General features: G+C 40.0%; 1 long non-coding RNA gene across 1 annotated transcript; it reads right to left on the bottom strand.

Annotated features, from left to right (window-relative positions):
- Positions 1-15,472: 15,472 nt before the first annotated feature.
- LOC136771987 (uncharacterized) lies at positions 15,473-17,844 on the bottom strand. The gene is made up of 2 exons (XR_010822407.1): positions 17,410-17,844; positions 15,473-17,061 (listed from the first exon to the last, which is right to left on the bottom strand). It is a non-coding gene; the product is annotated as an uncharacterized LOC136771987 (long non-coding RNA).
- Between the last annotated feature and the right edge of the window lie 6,829 nt (positions 17,845-24,673).

Raw genomic sequence — 24,673 nt, 5'->3', positions numbered from 1 at the left:
AGTAAGATGTGGGCCAAATACTGAATGTCTGCAGGCCATGTGTTGACTAGCCCAGCACTATATACTGACAAGGATATTCCTACGCCATGGCCATTTGTTGCACTTAGCGAGCCAACACAGAAAATGCACTAATAAAAAGTGTATTACATCTGAGTGAGATAGTTCATTCTTAACATCTATTTAAATCACTGTTAATTAGGTTTTACAATTAATAATAATTTTCTATTTCTCAGAAAGTTTGTTACTAGTGTTGGAAATAATTCCAGTTTTATGTTTGACAAAGTGTTTAATAGTTATATATGTATACCAATTTGAGGTCTTTTATATTATTATTATTTAAATTTTTTTAACAATCAGCTTTTAACTTCCTATTTGCCACTGTGTGCCTTCATGATGTTGGTAAATATGCAAGGCATCTCCAGAATACAACATCTAGTAAGTTATAATATGCATAACTTCACAATATGGATTCATGGAAATGTACAAAAGAGATATAACTGTATACTGAGTGATGATATAACTTTATACTGAGTGAAAAATATTAATCATATGAAATAATTAATCATTAAATAGATCATGTTTTTGCTCCATTTCTGTAGCAATATAAATGCCAGCACTTTAAGAACTGATGATATACAGCAATTAAAATTGGAAGAGAGAATCTCTCTTGAAAGAACAAAATATAGCTGGTAAACCTTTTGCAATTATAATTATTTTCAAGCCACAGGCCTAATTTAAAATACTTACTTTCCAACATTAAATCATATTGAACAGCTTCTATAGAGTATTGTCAAAAAATATCAAAACCACTTTTATGTTTCTTGTGGGACACAATTACATTTTAGTGTCTTGACACATTTCTGTGAAATTTACTTACAGAATGAAATATAGTTGATATGATTCTTGTCTCATGTAGTCATATTCTACTTTCCATGTTTTCATATAATTGAAGTGTATTAATATAGATGAGTTTTCATCCCTGTATTTTTCTTTACATGATGCTGGCAAAATTACCTTTCAGTATCAACATATTTGTGTTAGAAAACATTTCCCTGGATGTGTATCATTACATTGTTGATGACAGAGTGTCATTTGGAATTAATTTCAGTGTTGGCTTTCAGTCTGTTTTCTTTGCTGTAGTGTAGGACCATAATGCTTTATGAAAAATACAAAATGATTGTAAATTTGAAAGTGAAGAACTCTATGTTAACTGACTAACTGTTCTAAATGTCTAATGCATATAATCTGCTGCAAACTACAATATAATACACTACACAGAATAACCCAGCTTGAGTTTAAATAATGTATGATTTATCAGTACATCATAAAATACGTCTATTTTCCATAAAAAAATTAAATACAGCAATGTGAAAATTATTTGATCTGTGATGAAAACAGTAATGTTCTGACCACCCTCCTCCACGCAACGCAGATCTATCCTGGTACTGACATTGCACTAGCTACGGGCTGGTTGCCGGTGTCACAATTCCCTAGCCCTGACCCTCTTCCCCCGCCAATGTTCCCTTTGCCTTTTCCTGCTCCCTTCACTGCTTTCCTTTTTTCACTCTATCAATTAACATTCCTCCTCACCCTTGTGCACTTCTGCTCCTGTCCTCTGTTCTCATTGGTCCTGCTCTTGTCTTCCTAGTTTCTGCTCTCCTTTATACACCCCTCACTGCCCTCACGCTTTGTGAAGTGTTGTCAGCTCTCTCTGCATCACCAAGCCTTGCTCTCCTTAGCTCCTTGACCTCTCTCTCTCTCTCTCTCTCTCTCTCTCTCTCTCTCTCTCTCTCTCTCTCTCTCTCTCTCTCTCTCTCTCTCTCTCTCTCTCTCTCTCTCTCTCTCTCTCTCTCTCTCTCTCTCTCTCTCTCTCTCTCTCTCTCTCTCTCTCTCTCTCTCTCTCGGTCCTTCCTCTTTTGCTTTCTGTCCTGTACTTGTCTCTATCTCTCTCTTTCTGTTCTGTATCTGTTTCTCTTGACCTCCTGGATTATGACCTTTTGCCTGTGACCTCGACCTCACCTTTGGATTCTCCTTGGTTTCTGTCTGCTCATTGCAGTAGCTCTGCACTTGGGTCCTTTTCTCTAACAGCTTTACGGTCCTCCCACGAGGTAACCGTGACAGCCGGCTGCACTGGCATCATGTTTGCTACCAAAAACATGTAATCGGGCTCTCAGAAAAGGAAAGAGAAGAAGGAGAGACAGTTAAGTAAAGCTTCAGGAAGGCAGTTATTGACAACCTTCTTTTCAAAAAGGTGCATTTATCGGGCAATTTATTTCAGTGGCAAGTTTTCAAGCACATTTTGGCTAGTGCCATTAATATGCCTGCTTTTCTATCCATCATATTTAATAAGAGAAGTAGATGCAGCCTATAAGCTTTTATTTTATTGTTATCATTATTACTTGGCAAACAAATGTTCAAGTTCAATTCAAATGTTGAAGTTTGTAGTTTTGATGTGGCTCTTTTCTTGATGAAAGGGTATATCTTATTTGTTCACATATTGTCCCTGATATCTGCCATCAGTAGTATGATTCAATTTCTGTAGAAATATATGAGTTATGACCTAATTGTGACTTAATAGCATAAATGATGTGATGATATGGAGTTAAATGTACACTTCAATGTTATATTAAGTTGCAATCTTTTTGCAATATGCTGTCATCCAGATGTAGATACAGGAGAGAGTAGTGAGGGTGAACAATAAGAAATAGTTTAGCAGCAGTGCCAGCTGTGGGCAGATATATCCCCAATATAATGTCTCCATGAAGTGAAATAATATATATTTATATATACTTTAAATTAATAAATAATAGTGAAAGGAAATTGTCATGCTACACATCATATCGGTGGGCCCATGCAGGTTTTCTTTCATGGGGTCCAGAAATTCTGGCTATGCCCCTGCTACAGACACACTCAAGTATAGACAAATATTATTAAAACAGGGTAGTAAACAACAACAAGCATGCAGCAGAGCATGAAGTCTGCTGGTATGTCCACAGGCTATGTCTAATTAATTAATAAAATATAAAACTATTAAAATCGCCTTTAATTAGCAGGGCGATATAATATTCTAAAAACTATACAAAAATACATATAATAAAATCTACAACAATCCCTATACTAAAATGCCCTTGTTGGGGATACGCCCTTTCTTAATTCCTCTCACTGCTTCTGTTTTTTATGATAAGAGAAATGGCCCACCAATGTATTGCCCAAGGGTTTGTCCGAATGTATCACCCATGGGTTTTGTCCGAATGCATCGCCAATGGGTTTGTCCATTTATGGATTTCCTAGTTCTCATTTCAAAGCTAAAGATTTTACCTCATTGTTAAGAAAACCACAAGATCTATAGTTTGTATGCTGTAACAGAACAAGACATCTGCTCCCATGATGACCTCCTCACTTGGGAAGGGCAGCCTACGAACCTTGCGGAGCTTGCATCTTTTGAAGCAATTTGATTGGACGAATGGTCACAATATTCTACATCAGTTTTACATAAAAGCTACACTTGTGTTTGTAAAAGTCTCACTGAGGGAATGGGCCTGATGTGACACTTCCAAGCTAACTTGTTAATAAAGTTTCTATTTGCTTTATCTCAACAACTTTTCCAATTATTTCCAAGACGGGTTCAACATAGCCCCAGCTCGATCAGATACTGGTCCCACAGTTTCCTTCTGCACCATCCTGTGCTGCTGGCTGTGTACGTGTTCTGTTCTCTGGTACTGCTGCCTCCCTTTCTGTGCTCCAGCGCAATCTTTATAATAGGGAGTATATACAGTCACTGAGTGAGAACAGGTGTAAAGGTGCTCCGGGATGGAAGAATGCAGGATGCTGTCAAAATCCGGTGTGCCTCTTAAAGTGAAAGAAATAATACAAAAAAAATTCACATAGGAAATAAGGGCTCTCCAGGAACCAATTAGGTCGTAATTGCGGGGCTTGCCTGTAATCCTTATAATAAAAAATAGGCTATAATAATCACCAGTTAAGGTACAGACTTTGTAAAACCTTGTATACAATGTGTTTTTTCATAAGAAATTGGTAGCCTATATTTGGATTTTAGAACATTAGAAAGTTTATAAACAAGAGGAGGCCATTCGACCCATCATGCTCGTTTGGTGTTTGGTATTAATAACCAAGTGATCCAAGGATCCTATCCAGTCTATTTTTAAATGTTCCCAAATTTTCAGCTTCAGCCACATTGCTGGGGAGTTTGTTCCAGATTGTCACAACTCTCTGTGTGAAGATGTGTCTCCTGTTTTCCATCTTGAATGCCTTGAAATGTGTCCCCGAGTCCGTGTGTGCCTGCTGATCTGGAAAAGCTCCTCTGGTTTGATGTGGTCGATGCCTTTCATGATTTTGAAGACTTGAATCAAGTCCCCACATACAGTGAGGGAAAAAAGTATTTGATCCCCTGCTGATTTTGTACGTTTGCCCACTGACAAAGAAATGATCAGTCTATAATTTTAATGGTAGGTGTATTTTAGCAGTGAGAGATAGAATAACAACAAAAAAATCCAGAAAAATGCATTTAAAAATACTTATAAATTGATTTGCATGTTAATGATGGAAATAAGTATTTGACCCCTTCGACTTAGTACTTGGTGGCAAAACCCTTGTTGGAAATCACAGAGGTCAGACGTTTCTTGTAGTTGGCCACCAGGTTTGCACACATCTCAGGAGGGATTTTGTCCCACTCCTCTTTGCAGATCCTCTCCAAGTCATTAAGGTTGCGAGGCTGACGTTTGGCAACTCGAACCTTCACAGATTTTCTATGGGATTAAGGTCTGGAGACTGGCTAGGCCACTCCAGGACCTTAATGTGCTTCTTCTTGAGCTACTCCTTTGTTACCTTGGCTGTGTGTTTTGGGTTATTGTCATGCTGGAATACCCAACCACGACCCATTTTCAATGCTCTGGCTGAGGGAAGGAGGTTCTCACCCAAGATTTGACGGTACATGGCCCCGTCCATCGTCCCTTTGATGCGGTGCAGTTGTCCTGTCCCCTTAGCAGAAAAACACCCCCAAAGCATAATGTTTCTACCTCCATGTTTGACGGTGGGGATGGTGTTCTTGGGGTCATTCCTCCTCCTCCAAACACGGCGAGTTGTTGATGCCAAAGAGCTTGATTTTGGTCTCATCTGACCACAACACTTTCACCCAGTTCTCCTCTGAATCATTCAGATGTTCATTGGCAAACTTCAGATGGGCCTGTACATGTGCTTTCTTGAGCAGGGGGACCTCGTGGGCGCTGCAGGATTTCAGTCCTTCACGGCGTAGTGTGTTACCAATTGTTTTCTTGGCGACTATGGTCCCAGCTGCCTTGAGATCATTAACAAGATCCTCCCCTGTAGTTCTGGGCTGATTCCTCACCGTTCTCATGATCATTGAAACTCCACGAGGTGAGATCTTGCATGGAGCCCCAGACCGAGGGAGACTGACAGTTATTTTGTGTTTCTTCCATTTGCGAATAATCTCACCAGCTGTTGTCACCTTCTCACCAAGCTGCTTGGCGATGGTCTTGTAGCCCATTCCAGCCTTGTGTAGGTCTACAGTCTTGTCCCTGACATCCTTGGACAGCTCTTTGGTCTTGGCCAGGGTGGAGAGTTTGGAATCTGATTGATTGATTGCTTCTGTGGACAGGTGTCTTTTATACAGGTAACGAGCTGAGATTAGGAGCACTCCCTTAAAGAGAGTTGTAAAAGTTGATCCATTTGATCGGAGCGACAATACAGGTAGAAGGTAGAATGGGATCATCAGACAGAGGTTCATGAACAGAGTCAAACTGACGGGAGAGAGCATCTGCTATGATGTCCTTGGATCCTGGGTGATAAGTCAGGGTGAATTGAAACCGAGTGAAAAACAAAGCCCAGCACGCTTGACGGGGGTTAAGGTGTTTTGCTGCTTGAATATATTCCAAGTTTCGATGATCTGTGAGTACCAGAAAAGGATGTTTTGATCCCTCCAGCCAATGCCTCCACTCCTCAAAGGCCAATTTCACTGCCAAGAGTTCCCGGTTACCGATGTCATAATTCCTCTCTGCAGATGATAATTTCCTAGAAAAGAATGCACAGGGATGAAGCTTAGGTGGTTGACCGTGTCGTTGAGAAAGCACTGCCCCAACGCCATTTTCAGAAGCATCTACTTCCACAACGAAAGGGAGATTAGGGTCTGGGTGCTTGAGGACTGGAGCAGTGGTGAACAGGGACTTGAATTTGTCGAAGGCGACTTCAGCAGAATCCGTCCATAATAAACGACGAGCAGAGCCCTTTAATAGAGAGGTTAAAGGAGAGGCGACCGAACTGAAGTTTCGGATGAAGCGACGGTAAAAGTTAGCAAAACCCAGAAAACGTTGCAACTCTTTAGTAGTTTGAGGTTGAGGCCACTCAGTAACTGCTTTCACCTTCTCAGGATCCATATGAACTCCACTGGCATCAATGATGTATCCAAGAAAAGCCACGCGCTGTTGGTGAAATTCACATTTCTCTGCCTTGACGTATAGTCCATTTTGTAGTAGACATTGAAGCACCTGACGAACCTGGGAGATGTGTTCAGAGAGAGTAGAGGAGTAGACCAGAATATCACAAAGCGATATCGTAATACCTCATTTACGAAAGCTTGAAAGACTGAAGGTGCGTTGACCAGACCAAAAGGCATGACTAAATATTCATAGTGTCCCGAGTTAGTAATAAATGCCATCTTACACTCATCTCCTTTTCGTATCCGGATTAGATTGTATGCACTACGTAGATCAAGTTTTGTAAAGTACCGAGTTCCTCTTACCTGTTCCAGGGCAGCCGTAACTAAAGGTAAAGGATATCTATATTTGACCGTAAGTGAATTAAGACCCCTATAGTCAATACAGGGTCTTAAACCATCGTCTTTCTTTGCCACGAAGAAGAAGCTTACCGCAGCAGGTGAAGTGGATGGCCAAATTATGCCTTGTGCTAAAGCCTCCTTGATGTATTCCTCCATGGCCTGCGACTCTGGAAGAGAGAGAGGAAAGATTCTGCCCCGAGGTGGAGTAGAGCCAGGGAGAAGATCAATTGCGCAATCCCAAGGATGATGTGGAGGCAGAGAGGAGGCTCAGGATTTGCTAAACACAGCAGCCAGATCCTTGTATTCTGATGGATAGAAACGGACTCTCGATGTGGGTGGCTCTGCAAGGTGAAGAAAAACAATTAGAAAGGCAATGTTCTCCCCAAGAAATAATAGTCCCCTTGATCCAATAAATGATGGGATTATGATGTACAAGCCAGGGATGTCCAAGTATTATGTCAGCTCCAGGGGAATCAATCACTAAAAAAGGCAGTTTTTCAGAATGTCGTTTTCCGATGGACATGGTGATTGGCTTGGTTTTCAGTGAAACTGAACTGGAACCGATGGGTTGGTTTTGATAGCTCTGACATTAAGTGGTGGCAAGAACGGTGAGAGAGGAAGGTTCAAACGCTCCGTGGTTCTTCTGTCTATGAAGTTCCCCGCAGACCCCGAATCTATTAAAGCAGACAAAAAGACGTGTTGGGTGTGGAACTGGATGCATACTGAGAGCATACACTGAGCAGGTGTTATCAGGGGACAAGTACTCACCGATTTCTGTGGAGTGGTCGAAGAAGATCCAGGAAGATTAGGACAGGCGTCTCGGAAATGACCAGATGACCACAATACAGATAGAGGCGCTGTTGTATCCTCCTCTGTCTTTCCTCAGCAGGTAGTCGAGTCCTTCCTATCTGCATGGCTTCTGGTTCTGTATCGGGGCTAGGCTTGAAAGAAGATCTGGTGGATAACCGGGATGTAGCAGACAATGACCGTTAACTTAGTTTTAGTAAAAATTTAAAAAATATATTAGCATTAGTGCTTGAATCTTCATTATCTTGTTTGAATACACTGTGAAAAACACTAAACCAGTGGTTCTCAATCCTGGTCCTGGTGACCCCATGCCCTGCTGTTTTTTGTTATAGCTGTGCTCTCAATTACATAATTACTAGTAGGGTAATTAAATGAACCCTAATTTAACTAATCATTTGCCTAATCTGGGATCTTCAATTATTTTAAATAGCTGTAGAGTTCATGTCAAATATGAAATTGTAGATGGAACTTGAAATCTTGAATGCTACACAATTTAAAAAGTAAAATTAAGACAATTAGTTCAATTGGGGGTTCAATTAAATAATTGAGAGCTTGGTTGCAATGAAAACCACCAGGACATGGGGTCCCCAGGACCAGGATTAAGAAGCAGTGCACTAAACCCATTTATTTCTGTACATTTTAAGATTGCATTTTTTAATAAGTAGTTATAAGTAGTATTGTAGTTCATACAATGCTTTTCTCTGTGTGTCTATAAACAATAAAATGTGTTATGTTATTGGGTAAATCATGGCTGCTAATTTCCTAGTAGAACAAGTGAGGAACGATGGCATCCTCATCATTTCCAGTGAATAGTTATTTCAAATAAATACTGAATAAAAGTTATAGGCTTTCAAAAACTCCCTTGGAAATGACATTGCTAACATTAAGGTAGGTGAATAGCTTTTGTCAATATGTCCTCATTTCAGTATGGTTTTCAGCAATGATTTGTTGTGTGCTTACATATGCAGATTAACTTTGGTTACTGAAATGTACTGGTTTTCTCTTGGTTTATCCTCTGATCCAACTTTGTACAGAAAATTGGAAATCTGACACTTTTGACTCCAAAGTAAATTTTCCTCAAAGCATGTTCCAAATTTATCCTGGCATTTAATCCAATTCCACAGTGAAAAAATCCATTTATTGTGTTAATATTTTCAAGAACTGATTGGAATTGCATGTTAGACAATCTAAATGGTAAAATACAATAATAATGTAGTGATGCACCTATCCTGACATCATATATAATATGCTAAATTATGCTGCCTTACACAATTGCATGAAAACTCACAATCCTGCCTTTTTCAAAGCCATCATACCTGAGAACTAAAACAATCATTAAGGGAGACATTTTCACCATTTCATTTCATCATTTTGTGTCAGCATGTGAAATAAAATACACTTGAAATATGCATTTCTTAAGCAAATTTAAAAAGAAAATGCTATTAAAAACAAATAGAATTCTATAAATAAGCACCAAAAATACGTGCATACCATAATAAGAAAGAAATCAGAAAGCCATAGCACTGTCGCTGTGTCACAATCCTGCCTTTTTCAAAGCAATCATAACTGAAAACAAACAAAAATCATCAAGGGAATCATTTTCACTATTTCATTTCCACATTCATTTCATGTCAGCATGTGAAAAAAATTACACATGAAATGTGCATCTCTTATGCAAATAAAAATAGAAAATGCTATTCTATTTTCAATTATATGCTTATTCTATAAATAAGTACCACAAATATTTTCTTGCAAGGAAAAATAATAATAAATAATATATATGTATGTATGTATATATATATATATATATATCCCTTATTTAAAATAATAATTCATACAATAATTGTGATGGTTACATGGAGTATTGTTTTATTGGCTCCATTAAATTTAGTTCCTTAATGGCCAACCTAGGCGGTGTTCAGATGGGGAAAAAAAAAGTATGATTGGGATCGCCACTGGGAAAAGTGGTGAGATGAATGAATGGTGGGGAGACAGATGGGGCCACGAACAATGTTGTAAAATAATACATGTTTATTGTATGGACATCAATAATTTAAGACTGGGGCATAACAAATACCCTGGATAGAACAGAATCAATAACAAATGCACAGAACTAAACGGAGGACGGCCACACGGGTGTCAAATCAAAGACATAAAGAAAGATATCTATTTAAGCCACTAAGGCAACACCATCCTAGCCTAGCCCATAAATACACATTGTGGCACCCCGTGAAGGACTAGCCTAGTGTGTTGAAACAGAAACCCAACCCTACGTGATGTGAAATGTAAGCCCTGGGGTGTCTTACCTACCTACCTCGCCCTCCCGAGCCTTTTTACAGGGATGGGTGACAGTGGGATTTGAAACAAATAAAATGTATACAATACAATACAGAAAACCCGCAGCAACAGCAAACGCACAAAGCACTGAACAGCAGAGACAACACATTCAGAATGACGAGCCTCCTGCTGGAGGGAACGGGAGTGGTGAAGTAGTCACAGAGACTTCTGTGATTGGACGATAAATAGCAGCTTGAGAAACAACCGTACCAATGATGAATGATGAGGGAGGAACCCTGAGAGAGAGAGAGAGAGAGCGCAAATGAGAAAACAACGACACCACAAAGACTGCACAAGTGTGGGGTCGTAACATTCATGACAGTTCTGCACCCTCATTTACATATTAGTTTGTATTCTGAAATAAATTGTCCATACAAATGTAAATTACTCCATTAATAAAATATGGGAGGGTTTATTTAAAAATCACAGAATACATTGGGGTTAGTTGTGCACAATAAAGCATATCAATTAAATAATGAGCAGAAAAATATATTGCAATATATCTTATAAGTATTACTTTTATAATTGCACTCATATTTTATTATTATTATACATGTTATTATGATTGATTATAGTAATAGTAATATTTGTACAAAAAACATCATTTATACTATTGGAGTGTTAGCCTGAATATAAGCCCCTTTTTTACTGATAGTTACTGGTATAGGAAGGGTAGTTGTTTGATCAATGCAGCCACAATTAGGCAGTGTGTTCACACAACAATATGTTGGAAACCATGTATGATAAAGCAAAAAGTTAATAAAAATGATGAGCTTTATATTCAAAGGATTCTGTATTTTAGTGCAAAGTCTATGGCTTAATTCATAAATGTAGCATGATTTGTACAATTATTTCACAATAATGTGCTGGCTTACAACCTAAATAAGAATACTAATAATTTGTAGCACCATATTTGTCGAATTTATTTTAGTAAATATCTGATAGTGTCAGGAGCAAAGTAAGATTATCCCCCCTTTTTGTACTGACTATGCCAACCCCAATATTTAAATGAGGGTGGCAACCTCAATAACCTTGTCCCTGGTTTCCCAAACAGAGTCTATATGGCAGGAATACCACAACACCTACAACAGACACAAATAAGTTGGACAATAATGCTAAACTCACCTCATTATTCCTCCTCCTACCTATCTCTGTCAATGATTTTGCCTCCTTTTTCTCCTCTAAAATCACTGAAATCTGCATACTATTCAATGACATCCCCCCTTCTCCTCCACACTCCCCTACTGAAGCATCTGCTTATTCCAGGTCTCCTACTGACCTGCCTTCTGTCTCTTCTTTTTCACCTCTCTCTGACTCAGAGCTCTCCTCTTTGCATCTAGATCACATGTGCACCCTTGATCTCCCCACTCGCCTCCTCCAGGTGACTACTCTTGCTCTACTCCCCTTCATCTCCCAACACCTCACTCCTCTCTGACCATTTCCCTTCTACTGTCAAACAAGCTTTGGTGATTCCACTTCTCAACCCCACGTCTCTTCAGAATTACAGTCCTGTCTCCCTTCTCCCCTTTCTCTCTAAAATGATAGGTTGCAAATGTGATCCTGTTTTTTTTTTTAAAGAGGATACTACCCAAAGGGGGATCCTGTTCCAATGAGATCTGTGAACAGAAGCTTTCTAATAAAGCTGCCTATCGGCTACTGTATGCCCAAAAAGGCTCATGCGTGACCTCACTGCCTTTGGCTAATATCCTCTTTCTCAGATAGCCAGGGTTGCATCCATAATGTATCGTTACCCTTCTAATCAATTATAATACCCAAAGGGGCAGAGGTTATCATATACGCAAGCCTTTGGGAGGCATAGTAGACCGGTGAGGAAGCCTGCAAAATGAAAAGCCTCAATTAAACCAATAATGATAATAATACATCACGATTTTTATTCTATTCTATTAGTGACTTCTCAGTCTAGTATTTCAGGCAATGCTGGTACTGTGGAATGTGTATTGAAAGCCAGGGAAAGGGATCATGTGACATTTTTATCCACTAGCATGTCATCCTTGGGGGGTGAAGACTTATGCAATCCACTGTATATATAATACAGAGTTTATGATAGTGAAAAGAGAAACTCTCTGCACAGCATGGATGATAGTGTATCTTTTCCAGAGGGTGTAAATGTGGCGAGTGTACGTTGTTACACTAGATTATTGAAATAATTATTAACTAGTGGTATTAATTTAAGGGTATTTTATTTTGAAATGATTTGTATTGTAAGAAATTACACAAGTAATTTATGTTCTTATGATTATAAATATAATATGTTGCATTATTTTAATTTCTTTATATATGTGTATTTGTATTTCTGTGTTTTTTGTGTGTTGTTTTTGTTTTATCCTTATTATAAAATTGTTAATCTGTATAAAATGTTAAAGAAGCACCATTATGTAAGTTACGTCATGTGTAAGCGTGAGGGTAAAGTTGATGTAAGTTCTGGGCGCTTGCTCTCTTTTCGCGGGATGTCATGGCGATGAGAGGTATGTTTTTATCAGCTCCTCAAAGAAGTGCTTAAATATTAATAATTACTCATCATTTATGGATTTCTTTGTGTGAAATGCATTTGATTGTTAACTTTTCTTTAATGAGAGACCAGTAATTCAAGTGGTGAAAGTTGTAAGAGTATGTTTAATTGAAGTATGAGTTCGGGTAATGGCCGCTGTTGCATGTGCGGTATGTTAATGCATCTCATTATGGAACGATTTATTTTTTCGTTAAAACAGAGTAACAGTTTAATTTGTGTTATGATTTGTACATTTGTAATTGTGTAAAGTTGTAATTGTTTATCTGGAATGATCCCTGTGATGTTTAAATGTATTTTCTGCTTTATGAACATACAATGAGACATTATATATTGATTGACAGGCACGGCTAGACCAGAAAGTGTCTGATGGTGTCTGTTATGTTTTGATACAGGTATGTAAATGGATAATTGATATTGTTTAATTTTTCTGTATTTTTCCTTTCTCTTATTATTATTGTATTTGTTTCTATAATTGTTATTGCATGTTAAAATGTGCTGGCTCTCTTTCGTGGGATGTCATGGCGATGAGAGGCACGGCTAGACCAGAAATTCTCCTTGTTAGAAGTGTCTGATGGTGTCTGTTATGTTTTGATACAGAAACTGAGAAGCCGAAAGTAAATCACATGACAACTGCATCATCGTGTGGGTCCTCTTTTATTACCAAGAAAACACAACGCAGAAGAGAAAACCATTACATAAAGAACCGGTAAAAGTGTTTTGTAGTGAAGAGTCGTAGAAATCCGGAGAGAGATATATATTTCCAATCAAAGGTTTTTATTACAAGCAGCTGCAAGGAAGAGGTTCAAGAGGCAATCTCAAGAACAGTCTAAGAGAAGTTACAGGTACTTTTATGCAGACCAGACAGGAGAGAAAGATAACAGGACCCACATGTCTGTCCCGTGATGAGTGCAAGTTTGATTTCTGCCTGACAACTGCTCAGGAAGACCCATATATAGTCAAACCGGGGAGAATTAAAGCATACATAATGCTTAATATAAGGGGGGTTTGTACGATGTATCAAGCCCAAATTGCTGGAGAAAACTGGTTCTTATCAGACTCTGTTCCTCTGGGTATCAGGGTTGCACTATGGCACAGTACCTTAGCACAGCAAGGCCGCAAGACAGTGACCTTGTTTACCCAGACACACAGGGAAATAAATGCAGTTAATCAGTAGTAACTGTATAATGTTTTATATTAATACTGTAGCTGTGCAGTAGCATCCTCCAACCACTAGATGCTGTGGGTTTATGGCTTGTGATGTTTAAGTGCTTGTCTGTAGTGCAGAAGTAGGAAGACAACATTGTGATCTGCAAAACCAAGCAGTGGGTGTGCACGAGTGTTGTATGCATCAGTAATATTGCCACACCATAAGTCCAGAATGTTTCCCCTTCTTTTTGGAGTGTTCACATATTGCTGAAATGAAGACAGAACACTGTTAAAATGTCCAAAAATAAACACTGGGGCCTTGGGATATTTACCTAGCATGCTGATCATTTTTTTGGCTACCAGCTTCGCTGCTACCTTGATGTTAGCGCTAGGTGGGATCTACACACATCCAATGACAATTGCAAGGAATTCTTTTGGGAGATAGAAGGGATGCAAGGATATGGTCAGCATATCCAAGTTTTGGGTACATACCTTAGTTGAGGATCTTGATGTTACTACATCACTTCTTGTAGACATAAATGCAGACCTCTCCGCCCCTCTAATTACCTGACTCTCTTATCCTGTACGCCCTGAATAGCCCATCGAATTTTTGCCCTCAGCTCCATACTGGGGGTAGCCCTACCCCTGGGGCAGCATTGTAGTCCTGCCTCCGAGCTCTAGATACTGACAGGTGATTGGTCCCCCAGTCAGCCTTTGTCATTGGTCTTTCTACTTAAATGTTCTCAGACCCCATTCCAGTTCCGTCTCTTAGGTTTATATGTAACAGGCAACCAATATAGTCCTTAATAACATCAATCTATCAAGTAGATGACACATGAAATTCAATGTGGACAAGTGCAAGGTAATACATGCAGGTAACAAGAATGTCCACTATAATTACACTATGGGAGGAATAGAACTAGATGAAGTAACACATGAGAAAGACCTAGGAGTCTATGTGGACTCATCACTCTCCCCATCTAAACAATGTGGGGAAGCAATAAAAAAGGCCAACAGAATGTTAGGGTATATTGTCAAAAGTGTAGAATTTAAAACAAGGGAAGTAATGTTAAGACTGTTCAATGTGCTAGTTAGACCTCATCTGGAATACTGTGTACAGTTCTGGGCTTCACACTTCAAGAAGGATATTGCTGCTCTAGAGGCAGTTCAGATGGGGGAAACCAGACTTATTCCAGGTCTGAAGGGAATGTCCTACTGAGAGACTGAGGGAACTGAACCTTTTCACCCTGGAACAGAGGAGACTACATGGGGACTTGATCGAAATCTTCTAAATCATGAAAGGCATAGATCACGTCAAACCAGAGGAGCTTTTCCAGATCAGCAGGGACACGCGCACCCAGGGACACAAATGGATGTGATGTGGTAGAAGCTGAGAATTTGGGAACATTTAAAGTCAGACTGGATAGGAAACTTGGATCACTCAGTTATTAATGGACACCAAACGAGCACGATGGGTTGAATGGCCTCCTCTCGTTTGTAAACTTTCTTATGTTCTTATGTTCTACATTTCCAGCAGCTCACGGATGATACATTTAATGAATATATAATTCATATTAAGTATAAAGAGAATACTCTGTCAAAATATGTAAAAGGTGCTGTAATATTCCATGTAGTTATATGTGGACTTACTATAAAATACAGACCATAAATGTTGGAAATAATTAATAAAATATAGGCCTAATACAAACAGTAGGGTACAACTTGTAGTGTAAGGTACACTTATAAATTTCAGTTAAAGAAGTGAATTTAAGTATCACCTTATCAAGAATCCTAGAATCTTGTATAACTCAAACTCTGCAATAATTGGACGCAGACAACAATTCCAAAGATATAAATTCTCAAATTTATTAAAAACAAAGATAAAATGTAGCACTACACTAATTATACAAAAAGGGAAAAACTAATTAAAATTCAACTCTAGATCAACAAATCAAAGACAAATCACTTCCGTGACCAAATCAAAGAACATGGAATCACATATGATGACACACAAATCGTTAAACAAAATTACAAACACATTGACTACAATACCGGTTAGTAAGACGAAGGTAAGTATTGCATTAGTATTGTTAGTCGGACATTAAATAACTAATACAGGTTAGTATTTATGTCAAATAACTTCTCGTTATATATATATCAGTCTCGTTTACGTTTGTGTGCCAAGAAAGATTCTATAATGTCTTGTTACCACAATTCTCCTTAACTGATTATTATTCAATGATTAAGGATAGGCAGAGCCACCTATAATCTAGTGTCTATTAACGTGTGTCAATTTCTGACTAAAACAGTTAAACAGGAATGAGAAGATATTTCTCGACGTTGACAGATTTTATTTCTAAAATTGTCAAACAAAACAGTTTAACACAGCACTCATTTACATTTAAGAAAATACTAAATGATATTACACATTCTAAAGTTTATGACTCACAGAATAACATTTCTAATTGATTTCTCAAATGTCATGAATAATAAACTCCAAACTGTTAAACTTATCAGAGCTTTGTCGCAGAGAGGCCTCGAGGTCTGTGTGGTTTGGAACAAAGGCAGTCCGGTTTGGCTTTGTCCAATAACTTCTACTTCGGTCGATGCTCCTGGAAGTTGGGGTTTCACGAAAGTAGAGTCTTTTCCAAACAGATTTTCCACTGGTTTGAAGATCTCCAAGGGTGTGCACAGGATGTCTTCTTGGCAAGCAGAGTTTTCCACTGTAATTACTTGAAGACAAAGTCTTTGAGGAAAGCAGGGCCCTGTTAGTTTCCAAGACTCAATAGCTATTTAAATGACTGAACACTTCTGTATTACAGTCGACTTGTCAATTGTCAATTGTCCAGCTGCATACACTCCATTGATCAGGTGGATACAGGCGGGCAGGCACAGGTTCTAAATTTCTTTACTTAGTAAAGTTCTTTAATGAATTCTTCTTATGGCTCAATCTCCTTCTCCCAGTTAAACTCTTCTGTTGCCAGCAAAGACTTGGTTGGTTTCCGGTTCTGGTTCTGGCAACAGAGCTAAGTTGAGTTGAGGCAGCGAGTTACCGGTTCAGATGAGAGAGAGCGAGAAAGTGCTGTTCGCTACTTTTTATGCCTTCAGATCATAGGCAATTGGTGCTTGAGTTTGTGAGGTTGGATTTGTGCCAGCCCACCCAGTCTCCTATTGGAGGAGGCTCGATTCATGCCTGATGTCAATCCATGCCATCTTTTGGAAATGCCGGTTGGCCTGGGTTCGTAGCTCTGTTTCAGGATTTCGGCTCTCACCTGCTTCAAAGAGTTTTACTACCTCCAGGCCCTATTCCACAGACATTTTCACAGCAGGGATTCCAAGCCTTTGGCCCATTCTAGGTGAGCCATACTCCCAAGACTTTCACTTTGATGTAGAACAATTCATGGGCCGATGAGCTCAGGAATTCTGGTAACTTTGGATACAAATCACAAACAAAAGTAAAATGTGCTTTATCAGTAATAATAATTAAAAACAAAAAAAACAAAAAACAGAATGACAATACAAAGTGATACAAAGGAAAACTCATATAATCTGTTTAATAACAGAGCCTGGGAATGACCGGGAAAACAGCTTTCAAACAAATCAGAATGACCAATGACAAAGCCAGACTGGGTGACCAATCACCTGTCAGTATCTAGAGCTCAGAGGCGGAACTACAATTCTGCTCCAGGGGTAGGGCTACCCCCAGGGTGGAGTTGAGTGCAAAAATTATAGACAGGCGCCCTGAATATATTAAAGTTAATAAAAGTTAACAGCTAACCTGGGCATCTGATACAGCCTCATCGAGTCAGGTTTCAGTCAAGGCGATGATGCAGGCCTCCATGAAGGCCCTTTCCACTAGGCATTTGGCATGAAGTATGTCCACTTTATTCCGGAGGAACCATACTGAAGAATCCCCTAAGTTATTTTTAGAAATTAGACCGTCAAGATGATTGAATTAAACAGAGTCTTTATTAACGAGCGCTCGGAAGGAAGATCGACTGGTGACACGCAGGTCTTTGTCTCAACTTCCTTAAAGAGTTCAGGGAGCATACAGTTTTATACACACACAGTCCTATGTCTCTATCCAATGGTAGGGGACTACACCCGTATATATTGGGTGCCAGCCCACCGACTAAGAGAAAGATATCTCCTTACAAGGCAAATAATCCATGGCACAAACAAGCATATGTCTAGTACATTTTGTCTTCACAGCTTTGCAGAGCCCTCCTCCTTGGAACAACATGTACTCTTAAAAGGGAAGGAAGCTGACTCATTTCAATATGTTTAGAACAGAGGCAGAGAGAGGGGGGGGGGGGTGTTAAGGGTGGTGTTAGTTCTATTTTAGTTGTTTCTCATTTAATCTTTGATATGCTTCTAGAGGCTTCTACACATACGTTAGATTAATTTAAATTAAATTACTTAATTGAACTCTTAATTGAACTAATAATTTCCTAAATTAGAGCCTTTTAATTATTTTAAATAGCAGAGGTTTTAAGTTAAGTATAGAGTATAAAGAACTTATTAAAGAGCCAACAATTTAAAAAAATCAAATCTAAGCAGATGGTTATTTCAATTAAGGTTCAATTAAGTAACTGCAAGCTCTAGTATGATACCCCTAACCCTGACTGTTTGTTGCACTTTCATTCAGCAAGGTGTAGGGATAATTAACATGTTCATTTATTTCAATTTAGCAGCTAATTTTAAATCCTGTTCAGTCTCAAAATGTCTCAGGATTGTGGGGCTAGGTGGCAACCCTACAGAGTTGCACATCACAGCAAAAGGTGTGTCTCCTAGCTTGGGAATTCTGTACAAAATACCTAAACTCGATAATTTCTTCACTGTAAGTGTATGTTTTTCAAGGCCTTAATATAACCATATATTATACACCTATTTACCATGCTATCTCTCCCCTATGTGCTTAAATTTTTTGGTAAAAGGTTTTCTTTTGTGCTAATGCAGCAAAACGATAGGTTATCTGAAAAAGGAAGCATTGCCCAAGGGTTGCAAAGTCGCACGGGAGTCCTAGCTCCCGGCAAAAGAGGACAAACCTGCACCGACATCACGTTTTATATAACAGGAAGTCACCTGTTCTGAGTGACGAGCGCAGGGGCCAATGGCAGCTTTGATAGAATGACATTTCGATCGGGTTCCTACAGAAGTGCGCTGAAACCCTCTCCTCCTTGTGCAGTGCTTCCAACTTGAAAGATAACAGCTTGAGAGATGGTGAGCATGTCCTGGTGTGACATCACACATAAATTAGCCGCAGTGAGCTGGACTTTTCACAGAAGTGTCAACTTCTAGATTTTTTTGTTTTTATATACTTAGCATTAATACCTAAACATACAAACTACACAGATCGTTTTTTTGACCTACCAGCAGTACTATAAAAGTGAATTCTGAAAAAAGTCAAATATTATGATTAATTAATACATGGAATGTATTCCATTTATACAATGCCTAACTGACATGAAGCACTTCCTGGCTTCACTGGGAATCCTTAGGAACCCCCCCCCATATTATCCGTAGAGCCCAGTAAGATAAGCCACTACTGATGTAAGGCAGTGTTCATTTCAATGGCCAATAACATAATCTTAAATAATGGAATATTTAAAATGCTGAAATATTTAGATTTGTTTTTAAACTGTGTGTTCTATATGGTGCACTAGCATGTTGCTAGGATACTGACATTTTCCCAGGCTGAGAATGCTAATAATGAGCAGTGCCAGTCTCCTAGTTTAGCAGACTTTCAGTTGGGGGTTGTTTGAAGGCATAACTGGAAGTAGGTAGTGAGTGAAGCTGAGGATGAGAAAGATGTCAAGGGATAACTAGCAAGTCTTCACACTATCTTGGACATAATTGTCTCCAAAATTTAAGTGGCATACTTTCACATAATAAACTGGCATACACCAGAAATATTGTCTTCTCCAATTTTTCAGTGGAGTCACATTGCAGAATAAAACCCCGTCCCCTATCTCGGAGATAGCGGCAGCGGCTGACCAGCTGGTGAGCTGGTGAGCTGGCTCAGAGGCCACAGCTCAGGCCACAGCCCCACCTACCTGCCAATCTCTGCCAGTATCTCACTGGCAGGCAGGTGCCCCCCCAGGCTCGCCGCCCTGGCCCCCGGCAGCCCACGGCAGCTAGTAGTAGGAGGAGGCCTGGCCTGACCGCAACTCCCCCACCACCCGAGCCCCGTCCCTGAGGCGTTCCGGCAGCCTCTGGCCCACCCTTACACCCCCCAGCAACTCTCAAATTGGCAACACTGCCCAAAACTCTTGGGTGCTCCAAATTATATCAGTTGGCTACTCCCAACAGTTTCAAACACTTCCGAGGCGGGGTGTGGACGAGAGTGAGGGACCCGTTGCAGTGTGCGGGGCTTTGCGTCGAAATCACCGCTCTCCCGGAGAAGCGACCAATCCGTGATGCGCCCCCTCCGGGTCCTCTAAATGTGATCCCTATGCAGTAAAGGTGATATTCCCGCTGTGCTTCTCCAAATAAATCCTTATCTTACAACTTACAACATAAGTGCAATACAAAGTGCAAAATGTATTCACATATACTGCTGCTAAAGATGATTTCCTAACAAGAATAGTTACATGACCACAATTAATAATAAATAAACATACATAGACAGATAAACAGACAGCGAATGTGCAGCAGCACAGCCAGATACTTCCTTATCTTCAGTTAGATGTATTTCTGTAACTCCCGAATAAACAAAAAAGGGTGAGTCTTCCGGGGAATCTTACTATACTTCTTTACTACTCTACTAAAGAAAATGTACTCCAAAAGAAACTGAAAATCAAACGCTGCCTGGAACAATTACATTAAAAAAAAAAAGTCAGCCATGTAACTAAATAAACTATGCAACATTTAACAGCGGCTGTAGATCTGGCTTCCCTCCCTCTTCGGCACCAGTTCTTTTTGAAGGTGCAGCTCTGGAGATTGACGCTTCTTTGATGTCAACACAGTTTATGCAACCTTAATAAAATTACTAATTACTAATCCCACAATGGGATGATTACAACTGATTGCAAAATGACTGACTTTAATAAGAGCTCATATTGGCCTCTTGGAGCAGGAGGACTGAAATACAGGTTACAATGCAGAGAAATGCAATGCCCTGTCTTTTCAGTGTATGTTGTTGTAATTTTAGTACACTGTGCATTTACAGTTTACAGTTAATATAAACTTTATTTATACCCTTTCTGTTTCAGCCAGAAGGAAACTTAAATCATTACAGGAAAAATCTCAGATTGTATGGTAGTATGGGGAAATGCTTCTACTTCATATTTGGAATGTACTTAAACTTGATATATAGTATTATATAATGTACTTTTATATTTTTATTATTATTATTTTTATTATTTATTTATTTATTTATTTATTTATTTATTAATTTATTATTTATTTATTATTTTTATTTCTTGGCAGACGTACAACATAAGTGCAAAACAAAGTGCAAAAATACAGTTCAATAAAGGCATCAATCATTACAAATTCAATTTACATAAAACATAGCAATTCAAAATACAATACATTTTACACAGGCAAGTACAGTAAGTTAGGTCCTACATCCTGGACGGTAAACTAAGTGCTGTCAAGATGTAGGGTCACAGTCAAGGGCTACGGGAAAGGGAGCAAGGAGGAAACGAATAAAAAATTCAAGAAACAAAATAACAATCTATAAAAGTGCTATCTAATGAAAGTAAAAGGACTAATATTATAAGTACTGTCTGAAAAGATGTGTCTTGAGTAAGTGCTGGAATGAGCTCAATGACTCTGCTGTTTTGACTTCGGTGGGAAGGTCGTTCCACCATTTAGGGGCCAGGGATGAGAAGGAGCGTGGACAGGAGGCAGAGTTAGTCTTCTGGCACTGGAGGAACGCAGTGGTCTGGAGTGTCTGAAGGTAACTTGGTGCAGTGTGGTTGAGACAGCGGTAGGTGAGGGTCAATGTCTTGAACTGAATGCGTGCCGGTATCGGGAGCCAGTGGAGGGAGCGGAGCAGTGGAGTAGCGTGTGCGAATTGGGGCAGAGAGAATACCAGACGAGCAGAGACAACATTTGTACACTTAACTGTGTAATTACTTACCATGTTGCCATACAAAAAGATGTAATTGATTTGCTTAGCATAAGAGCATTTTATTAACTTACTACTAGTATTTGGTTATCTTTCAAGTCAGAAGCACTTCCGTGGGAACCCAATCAAAACATCTCTCTATCAAAGCTGCCATTGGCCCCTGTTTCAGTCACTCAAACAGGTCCCTTCCTACTTTCTGTTTGTATAAATATTACTTCCTACTTCCTGTTTGCAAACTGGAACTTCCTCTTTTGCCTCTTCGCCTTGGACCATCGAGACATGAGAGCTCTCTGTGTGTTTGTTTTGCAACACAAACTTGCATTATTTGGTTGGCTGGCTGTTCACCAACCGATTCGCCACATTTGTCTGTCTCTGTGTGTATTTTTAGTTCGTTTTTATTAACTAACACCGTTCTCTGCCGTCCCCACCCCGTAGTTCCGGCTGCACCTTGGAGGTCCGGCCCAACTGAGGACACTTTCCCCGCTCCTACAGGAAGACAGGCAGAGTTTTGGGAGGTCATTCAGCGTGCCATAGCATCTATTCAGATCCCAGGACCCAATGACCCTACCCCCCTGCCCACACTTCAGGCGTCGGCCCCCCACCTAGATGAGCAGGCAAGGCCTTCACCAGGACACAGAGTGCGTGAGGCAGGTTTGTCAGACTGTCCCACAATCTGCAGAGCTCCAGTACCTGTCCTGTTCCAGAAAGCAGTGCTGGGTTACCTAGCCCCTGCTCTGGAGGGTTTCACAAGACTGGAGCCCAAGCAGCACACCTCTGCAAGCATCTCTGCAAGCTTGTTTACATGACTACACAGGGCTTGCCTCACTAGGTCGCCCTTGTGTATAGTTTAGTGTCGTCACAGCGGAGGCCACCCAGGCCTCTGAATGTACACATGTTGTCACAGGAGGGCGTGTGTGGTGCTCTGCTACCCTGTTGTATACAGCTCACTGATCCCCTGTATTAAGTGGAGGGCATGGAGACGGGCTACCCTTGCCCTGCTTCATCTACACGTCTTGGCTACAACACAGTCAAGCTTGCGATTGCCCACTCCTTGCTGTGCTGGTCAGGCTGGAAGGGGCTGCTCCTAAGGTAAGCAAGGGCGCATGAGCTGGTCTCCTGTTGCCCTGCTTCCTGTTTAGCCTTGCTGACACAGTAGAGCTTGCTGTCATGTTGCTCTTAGCTGTGCTAATAGAGCAGGAGGTGACTGCTCCTGTGGTGGCTGAGGGCACAAGAACCTGCCACTTGCTGCCCCACAAGAGAGCACGAGAGCTGACCTCCTGTTGTCCCACCTTGTATATGGTTCCTTGTTTTCCCTCTACAAGGTCGTAGTATTCCTACTGTAAGAAATGTGATGTGTAAGGAATCCACGGGACCACAGTGAATGAATACGATTTATTGTCTAATGGTAACAGAATAATATAGAGAACCAGGTGACAATATAGCCATGTTTACCTCATTCTCTGAAAGTGTCAAGGCAAGAGAAATCAGATGTTTTGAGAACTAAGTGTCTCCATCTGCTACAGACTCCTCGAGATACAGACAGAAAGGCAGAGGCACACAGGCCCTGTATGAGCCAAACTGAATTAATTTGGATAAGTCCAATATAATTGCTGATCAATACTAGAAGTTCTTACACTACCGCTGGCAGACGTTCCAAACTTGGAGTCAAGACGGGTGTCATGATCCAGTTACTTGCCCTATCGGAGTCATTTTGCAATTTCTGCAAGAGCTGTTGGACTAGGGCAAGTCCCCATCCAAGCTCAAAGTGTATCTGGCGGCCATCTCCGCATGTCATGTCCAGATTGATGGTCAGCCCCCTGGGTCCCATTTCCTGACTGTCCAGTTTCTGAAGGGAGCTCATCAGCTGTGGTTTAGTAAACATCCTTTGAAACATCCTTATTTTGAAATTGTCGCCGCTGTCCGCTCCTTCTGTGTGCTTTCCCCGTCGGCCTTAATAACCATTCGAGTTACGTACCTGGAAAAAGACTGGTTATCGATTGATTTGCACATTTGCACTGACACTTATCATTGAAGTATTGGACTGTATCTTAATTGTTTTAATCTGGCTGTAACTGCAGACTCCTGAAATCACCTGTTTCCATCTGTTGAAGCACCTTTGCCAACAGAGTTGCAGTACCGTCCTTCTCCAGGTTGTACACCCCTGAAAGGAGAAGTGAGAGAGAGAGACAACCAGGTGCAGTACTGGGATCACAGCACCAGGCGGAAGCACTTGCCTATGGTGGTGAGAAGCGCTGTGTGAGTGGAAGCTTCTGCAAGAGATAAACATTGAAATGAAAGGTAATAGGCTGTGAAGACCAAATCCCACCAAGCCCCAATATCACACTCACTTAGTGGTGGTGGTGTGTGTTGTTGCTGGCTGTGGGACCAGGCAAAGGGTTGTAATACACAAGTTGCACATCTTGCACTTTAATCTCCTGATTTGGAAGGGGGAAATTCTTAGAAATTTTAGTGCACTTTAGTTTATTCTTATTTATTCTTTATTTTGGCTTTTGTGTTTCATTTTGGTAGGGTTTTTATAGTGATTATGCCCAAGTTATTAAAGGCATTATATTTTATTTTCCCATTTGCCTAATTGAATACAGACTTCTTGCCCTGTATCAGTTATCTGTCAATACCAGCATTGGCCTAAATTAATTTTGTTTGTTGGCCTAATGCTGGATATATGTTGGAAACTTACTTCTTTTTGCTGATCCATGACAACATTATTTTAATAATTACCATTATTAATGTATCAATATTAACAAAGAACAGTAATCCAGACCTTAAACAGCACCACACCCTACAAGGAAAAAGCAGGGAAAAGCAGTAATTAATTGCACAGAGAAGCATAGGAGAAAGAAAGTCTATTTTACTTGAAACTTGTTCCTTGCACTTTCACTTTCATTCACCAGGCAAAGCCTCTTGTCTTGCTCTGCAATCTTAATCCGTTCCTGCTCCCTGATCT

Source organism: Amia ocellicauda, chromosome 15, assembly GCF_036373705.1.
Source record: "Amia ocellicauda isolate fAmiCal2 chromosome 15, fAmiCal2.hap1, whole genome shotgun sequence".
Classification (NCBI taxonomy): Eukaryota; Metazoa; Chordata; class Actinopteri; order Amiiformes; family Amiidae; genus Amia; species Amia ocellicauda.
This window is presented reverse-complemented; position numbering and strand designations above follow the sequence as displayed.